The 8,932-nt window shown below is 33.8% G+C and overlaps 1 long non-coding RNA gene across 1 annotated transcript; it reads right to left on the reverse strand.

Annotated features, from left to right (window-relative positions):
- Positions 1-980: 980 nt before the first annotated feature.
- Positions 981-3,116, reverse strand: LOC138324954 (uncharacterized). Its single transcript, XR_011208709.1, has 2 exons — positions 2,554-3,116; positions 981-2,243 (listed from the first exon to the last, which is right to left on the reverse strand). It is a non-coding gene; the product is annotated as an uncharacterized lncRNA (long non-coding RNA).
- Positions 3,117-8,932: the final 5,816 nt, after the last annotated feature.

Below are 8,932 nucleotides of genomic sequence, written 5' to 3' on the forward strand. Positions count from 1 at the left end.
CAGTTATTTCAACTTAAGAAGCCTTCTTCAATCAACATAAAATATTTACAGGTGATGACATACATACTATAGGTATAAATAATAATTACGGGTATATTTGTCAGAGTATATAACAACAAGATATATACTATGTATTATAATATTATGTAGAATTCCAAATCTTCTGCTGGACTTTATAAATGAATGCACAAGTTCAAATACATGACAGTTTACTTCCAAAGCCAAGTTTTCATTTCCATAAAGTAATAAATTTAAATTTACTTGTATATCTAAATCATTTAAAACTTGGAGCATTTCTGTATGGGCAGCAGCATAATTTTAACATACAAAAAAGAAATGGTTAGCATTTTCACAAGTGTAGCCACAATTTATACAAATAGAATTTGGTGCCAAATTTACACGGAAAAGGTCATCGTTTAGAGAACTACACTGATGACTTAATTTAGTATGTATAATATTAAATTTTCTTTCTCCATAATTAAAATAACATGGTAGACTCATAGATATAGACTGAGAAAGAGCTAGCTTAAAGGAAGAAAAAGGTAAAGATTTAACTTTAACATCTAAGTTGTTCGAGCTTCTTTAAGTAGTGGGAAAGAAAGATTTTGTTGTAGTGGAGTCGATAATTGGAATTTGGAAACTTTCACAATTTCTTAAAGTATAAGGATTATGATAGCCTAGTAGGAGGTAATAAGTTATTTATCTTATAAAGTAACTGTAGTTTTCTTTTAGCTCTTCTGTCTGAAAGGGGTTCCAAATTTGTTTCAAAATATAATGATTCATTTCTAGTATAACACGGTAATCCGCTAATAATTAGCCTGAGAACATCCGTCCCAAACTTCACATGCATATTCAAGAACAGGTAAAATAAAAGACTTATAAATTCTTAAAAGAGCATCATGCTTTAACATATATTTGATTTTCCTTAGGATATTATTATTATTATTATTATTATTTTTTTTTTTTTTTTTTATAACTGATTTATAAATTTCATTGATGTGATCAGACCATTTAGCATTTGAATTAAAATGACCTCAAAATGTCTATGAAAACTACTAAAATCTAAAATGTTCCATCAAAAATTAAGTCCAAATATTTGTCAATGTTATCAAAATTTGATATAAAAATTACCTCAGTTTTATTAGGATTAAAAGAAACAAGCCACGTTTTGCCCATCGATTTGATTTATCTAAATCCCTATGTAAATCTGTTTCTAATTCACGACATGAAGATGATGACTTTATAAGGGTAGTGTCATCAGCGAATAAACGTGTTGTTGATTGAAGTTCATCAGCTAAATCATTTATATAAATAAGGAAAAGAAGTGGTTCAAGAATTGAGCCTTGAGGGACATCTTCTCATATCATACCAATATCAGAAGAAGAATTGTTTATAAATACGTTTTGATGTCTTTCTCTTAAGTAATTTTCTAACCAGGACAATAGGTTACCCAATCGAAATACCATATGATTTTAATTTAATTATAAGACATTTGTGCCAGACTCTGTCAAAGGCTTTAGAAATGTCACAGAATATCATACAAATACCGGGTATGAGATTTAGACAAATGTTATGGTATATTTATTTCAATTAATTGGTATACTATTGAATGACCAGGCATAAATCCGGCTTGAAACTGGTAAAATAAATTATTATTATTATTAAATAATTATGCACGTGCTTAAACATTACCCTTTTAAACACTTTCCCAACTGTGAACAGTAGAAAGGAGAGAAATGGGACGATAGTTTGATATAGAATGTCTATCTCCTTTTTTAAAGAGAGGCATAACTTTAGCCATTTTCCATTCATTTGGAAATATACAGGTAGATGAAAGAACCTTAAGAGGTTTACAAACTGTATCAGCCATGTATTTAAGTCTATGGTGACTTATACCATCTTCACCTGAAGCTTTTCCAAGCTTTAAATTAATTAAAACATCACAAATTTCATTAGAAGTAACAAGTAGATTATTTAAAACACTATTAGTTTTCAACTGTAAAATAGGCACTTGCTATCGTCAATATTAGTAAACCTACAGAAATATTCATTTAATAGATTTGCCTTGTCTTTATCATCTACAATGTTACCCCCACTAGCTACTGCTGGAGCTGTAACACTCGAAGTACTGGGACCATTCTCACTCCGACTGGCTGCTGCACTCAACGACATGGAACCATTCTTGTTCCTTACATAGGGGCTGGTAGAGAGCCTCGAGGGTCGCTTTCCCTTACCCCGCACGACTGAAACTCAAATAAGGACATATAGAACACATGTCGACATTATCCGACATACAAACATGCCCCTACATCCTCGGTAACTCGGCATTGGACATTTACCTATCAGCGTTAGCATATATAACGCCCGGGGCACCGAGGATGACACAACACTTACACATGATCAAAGGGCAGCAACTCCCATCAACGACAATACCAAAGTCCAAACACAACTTAAACGAATTAATTATCGCCACTTACATTAAAAATAATGACGACTTACAGTCTGAAAATATATCACGATACGAATAAAAATAGTAATACTCAAAATCAATACCTAATTCATGTCTCCGCTAATGCTAACTCCGTTTGCTATGAACTAGAAGTGCAAGATTAATTCTACAATAAAATAAAAATACCGAAATAAATTCCGGTATGGGATAATGCAGTAAAATTCCGGCAAAATATTAGCGACGATGCCAGGAACAAGACATTTCTTTTTAAACGGTGTTAACAACTGGAACCGGGACGAACACGTGTTCGATGGTAGGAAGGCCATGGCCGCACCATGCGGTACGGCTGATCACACGATATATCAAAATCGAACGACATCCGCTTCAATACAAACCAATTCTGTATAACAGACACACAAAGAATGTCCGTATGAACACTAAATTACTGCTGGCACCACAAAACTTCAACAAGCGATTTTTTTTGGCAAACAAATCTATGGGAGCAAATATTGTGCACCTTCCCTGTACGTAAACTAGATTAAAAAGGATTTTATTCACCTCCCAACAGGAGAGTTCCACTGCTATAGAAGGACAGGGGGCGTAACTCTTTTGTCTTCATCTGATAAACTGAACTAATTGAGAGACCATTAGTTCTTAATATTTTGAAAGCATTTATTGTGTCAGGTTTTATCGGGTAACTTATTGGAAAACGACGTTATTTCCTCATACAAACAAATGATATCACAATAGATATCACGAGGGAGAATGATCACGCTGTAATATCTAAAGATGGTATGACCTGGCCAGCACTTTATAGCATAACTATGGTGCTATATGGCATCTGGAGCAGTTTCGTCTTTGCAAATTTCAGAGTTACCTCCCTTGCAGATAGGGTTCCATTGTAACGTCGAATTTTTTTAGCCAAACTCACGTCGTTTTCTCACGTTAAAATAAAAAAATACATGACCTTTGACATCGATCTTTACTCGTAAGGGCAGATAACTTTGAAATATCTAAATACAGAATAGTACACTACATTGTAGAAATTGTGTCTGAACACGTTATATTTGTCTCCAAAACGTCTTAAAGTTTGGCTAAATCTTGTAAAACAATAGAGGTTAATGCTTTGTAATCGATGATGTTTTTCTTTTGGTGCCTGCATCAGGAAATGTGAGAAAGTGACATTATATCAGATTATGTTTGGTACCTAGAACGTCTAGGGATTTGGAACTAACTGAAGGATAATATGGGCAGATCGGTTCTATTGTAATGGTGTGCTCACGAGCGGAATCAAATCCCCTGAAAGTGTGGGGAATCCCCATGCGTATAATGCTTCTTCACACCAAAGAACATTACGAGAGTTGCTCAGAGTTCTCTAATAGGCTTCGCAACTACTTCCGTGTGTTTCATTGAACGAGAAGAACATTCTTGTGTAGTTAGGGAGTAAACAATTACTGGGGATTTCCTAACGGGAGTGGATGCTATGTATTGATGCCTTTGTCACTCCTGGGCGATTTGCTTTGCATACAATGCCAATAACGATCACTATGGGTGTTAAAGCGCTTAGTATAATTTGTATCACTACAGGGCACAGTATTGATAGATGACTTCCTTTGTGTTGTTACCATTTCAACAATAAAAACACAGTATACGGTATACGCACTTCTTTTGGCGGAATCAGGACATAGTTTGATGTTTTAAAACAACATGAAAATAATCAATCTCCTCATCTACAATAAATGTCAAAGTGTAATTTGGGCAATAACATAAAACAATAGTGTTGAGGTTTTTTTTAAAGCTTTGCTTATAACCATTATGCTTTGCTTGTAACCATTATGAAGTTGGCGGACATGTTTAGGACATCTAGTTTCTAATGCTGGTATATACATGCCTATATAGATAGAGGAATTGTCAGTTCTTATCAAGTATACCCCACAATATGTTCAAGATTATAAATCAAATTACACTGCAGTTTTTTCACAACGAAATAAGCACATGTATACATGACTGAACTACACATACCCTGGAAGCCAAATCCAGTTTTAGGTCCTATCGTAGAAATTTTGACTTGCGGAAATAACCAACTGCACGGTAAATTGTTACCTGTTATTTGTGTCTTTGTGTATGTCAAATCAATCAAGCCAATTATTATAATCTAATATTCTATTTGACTGTGACTATATACACTGTGGCATCGCTTTTATGAGTGATGTATTATTTTTTCTATTTTTGATATACGCGTTGAAACCAATTTTTGCAAACTTATATACAAATTTAATAAAATTCCAATTCAAAAAGTATAAAAAAAGTGGCATATGAATGTTAAAACTTCGAAATGATGTAACATTTTTTTTCTATGAAATGTTCCTCCCGCAGAAGTATAGAGCTATACATTATTCTATATCACTGATATCAATTTTGCTTTATGATCCCTTAGCCTACTAAGAAGTCGAATTTACAGGACTTACACTCCTGTATAGAGCTATACATTATTCTATATCACTGATAACAATTTTGCTTTATGATCCCTTAGCCTACTAAGAAGTCGAATTTACAGGACTTACACTCCTGTATAGAGCTATACATTATTCTATATCACTGATAACAATTTTGCTTTATGATCCCTTAGCCTACTAAGAAGTCGAATTTACAGGACTTACACTCCTGTATAGAGCTATACATTATTCTATATCACTGATAACAATTTTGCTTTATGATTCCCTTAGCCTACTAAGAAGTCGAATTTACAGGACTTACACTCCTGTATAGAGCTATACATTATTCTATATCACTGATAACAATTTTGCTTTATGATCCCTTAGCCTACTAAGAAGTCGCATTTACAGGACTTACACTCGCGAGAGCTGTTATCTTTCTATATAAAAAAATCACATTACTCTTAGGCAACGCCGCATACCATAGACCCAGACATTAATTTGCCTAATTCTATTACGTACCGATATATATTCTGTCCTGACAAATATGATGTATCGTACGTGTAAAATGCCATGTTTAGTTACTGTATACATGTTGCATAAGGTCGAATATCTCCGATATTCCTGAGTTGTTGGTTTCTTTTCTTTTCATTCTCATTCCATTTTCTTTTCAATTATTGCAAAAGGTGAGTGTTGATATGATTTTGATTAACTAGTAGTAGTATTTTAACATTATAGAACAAAAACGCTAAGATTAGGACATCACTAGTCTGCAAATCTGATGATAGAAAAAAAATTTCCGTGATAGATATTTTAGGTGTATTAAGATTCATTCTGTCTCGTATCATTTGTGAGTTTACTTTGCACTTTTGATTCCTAATGCAATTGAATGATATTTCGAACTTTAATCTCCTTAATCACTTAAAATGTTATAATGTCGATATATCATTATTTCTTATTCCAAAAATCCGCTTATTTTTACTATTATATTCATCGATTTTCCGTCAGGTCCTATAAGTAACAGCGAAAGTGATTTTTATTAGATTTTAACTTCAGTCGTTGCGCACTTTTGATGAAAAAGGTTTAACTTCGAAACTCTTTTTTCAGAAATTATTTATGCCATAGCTCATTGCTTTCATCTGTTTTAATTATTGGTTTGATAAAAAATACTCTCCTCTTCTGATATTGTTCTTTAAGAAAAATAACGTGCAATACTGTTTAGCAGATTAATCATCAATGGTATTATTAGAAAAACAACCAAATTACGAAAATCGACAAAAATTTGTATGATTTAGTGCCAAAAAATGATATTTTTCATAGTTTGGTTTGTTTTTCAAGATAATGTTTTTGCGATATAGCATGTTTGAGGAAACTTTTGTTTTCCTTTTTTGCATTATATAGCAAAGGGTTGAATATGCATTCACTGCTTGTTTTTTAAGATTATATAAACCGAGCAGAGCATTGCAGATAAATACTAATAAAATATTACATGGGTTTGTCAAGCGGACAGGGATATCTCAACCCGAGTGAACGATTTTGGCTTGTCGAGGATTGACAGCCATATCGTTCATGAGAGTTGAATTACCCTTATCTACTTGATAACCCAATTTAAGATTATTTTCCTTCCATAGCTCGTAGAAAAAATAATGCAGTTGCTTTCCAGCTTTTTTTTTATTGCGCCATTATCACAGGAACCTCGTTATGTTATGCTTCAAAATTGATGACGTCATCGTCAATGCACGTTGCGGTTACGTAATTGTTTTGTGTGTATGATCAGTCGTACAACTTCCTGTGTAAGATAGAGTTATATTTCCACTCCACTAGCAACCACAAGGTATCACAGTGAAGCATGAGAAAAAGTAGCCGTTCTTTATCATTTCGCGTGAAGTATGTGACGTACATATACCGTTGATGAGTGTCGATTTAGCAGTCGGAACCTATTTCCTGCAAACAAAGATTGATACGAAAAATAATGTAAGTCAATCATATCTGTTTTCGGAGTCAATTAACGAAGGATAACCAGAGTTCAGGATGCTAATCTCTGTGGCATACCACGTCACCTCTGCCCAATATCCGATATTAAAAAGATATTATCCTAAACTGATGCTAGTTAACGGATATTGGGTATATGATTAATAGATGTTATATAGATATTGCGCTAGAGCATACGCACGCAAACTCGATCAATATGACAATGGGTCATCACATCAGCGATAATTATATCTGTATGAACAATTTAAGGTGATTTTCGTACCAAATAACATTCAACGGAAGATATTTAATCAAATATATAGTATGCCTTAACCGTACGTCTTGCACAGCTCTTAAAACAGTAATGCGCAATGTACTTTAATGGAACAATTTGTTACCATCCGGAAATATTTAATTGCAACTGAGAGAGAAAAAAAATCTTTCGTAAAATGTCATCTTAACTAACACAAGTTGATTAACTTCACGGAACCATTTGAGTCTGAAGTTGAATTGTGTAGGCAGACATTTTGAGGGTAATGCGATATAGGAGTGATGGGCGTATCTAGCGATGGCCTCCGGTACACACGCACCATCGTTGCCAAAGAGACAGAATGAACTCGGAGCATGCGTATAATGTTTTACTACACAACATGATTTCCAATATCCATGCTATTATGGTCCCTTTGTATATAAAATTACAAATCATCATAAAAACGGTTTTTGTGTATCTACATTTTTTGAACGGTCTTATTTCTTATTACTCTTCCACATGCTTCATAGGATATAATTATGTGTCCTTCAACTGGGACAGATGAACCTTTTAAAGGATATTTTCGTGAAATATCTCGTTCTAACGTTGTTAGAGCATACGATTACAACCGAGGGGTACATATGTACATTTATATAATGTTACCTAATCGAGACATAACAGCCTTAATAAGAATGGCAAACAGTATTCTTGTATTGTTTCAACCAGACAAATATACAGAATTAGAGTGTTTTTGTACCCACAAGTGTTTCGAAAGAAATTATGTTGGTGAATGTCAGTTCCTGGTCGAAGAAACTGGTGGCTTGTATGTGTGCTACAGGTATCTTTGCTCATGAACTTTACCGGTGAGTTTTGTAAATATACCTATCCCATGAAGCTGAGAATCGAAGTTAAAAAAGATTTCAAAAGATTGACATAAATTTGCCTTGTTTAGACTTAGGTACAAGTGCTAATGTGAAGTAAAACAAATCTATCAGCTATCAACACGCAGTATAAAGGACACATACGCACTCAAAACACGCATGACATTTTTTTCACTGATGATCGTCATGCTATTTCTTATCGGTTTGAGGAATCTTACACAAATCATTCATTTTTTATATTATATAAAAGCGATACAATACGGTATGTTCGTTAAGATTTAATTGAATGAAAAGTGGGATCCAAAGTTATGAAGTTACATGAGATATCTATTTCTAATAGGCATATGTAACGTTTTCCTAAGTAAATAATATTAATTTTTATTTTGAAAGACGTATAGACCTTTTTCCTGAAGCATTTTCTTGCGCCCTCTTGTTTGAACACATAATGCGGCTAAAGTACATTTCCATTATTTGTAGCTGTCTGTACGAATCGGCTGCAAAACAGCGTTGTGGACTACACACATCATTAACGGATTTATTTTAAGAATTCGCCTTCCATTCTCTTATAGTGCACTGTGTCTGTTTTACTATTTTTATCTCCTAACTCCCTGTGATTTTCTTGATTTTCTCGATTTGGAACGTTAATCCCCAAATCGGATCCTCTTGTTTGTTAAGTAAGAATAATATATTTCGTTAACGGAACAATCTGTTAGGCCTATCATTAACAAAAAACCAAACTGCCGACTGGTTTGATAATCATAATCCTAGATTCTATATCAATGCTTTGTAAAGGGTTCGCCTTGCAAAAGAAATGATGTTCATGACCAATTAAATATTGTGAGTTAACAACCTGTTTGTCTAAAAGAAACTGGTGGCTGACCTTTGTATCCAAATAAGGAAGGCTCTGGTCCTATGACCAAACACAGGTATCTTTGCTCATGAACTT

This window comes from Argopecten irradians, chromosome 6 (genome assembly GCF_041381155.1).
Source record: "Argopecten irradians isolate NY chromosome 6, Ai_NY, whole genome shotgun sequence".
NCBI lineage: Eukaryota > Metazoa > Mollusca > Bivalvia > Pectinida > Pectinidae > Argopecten > Argopecten irradians.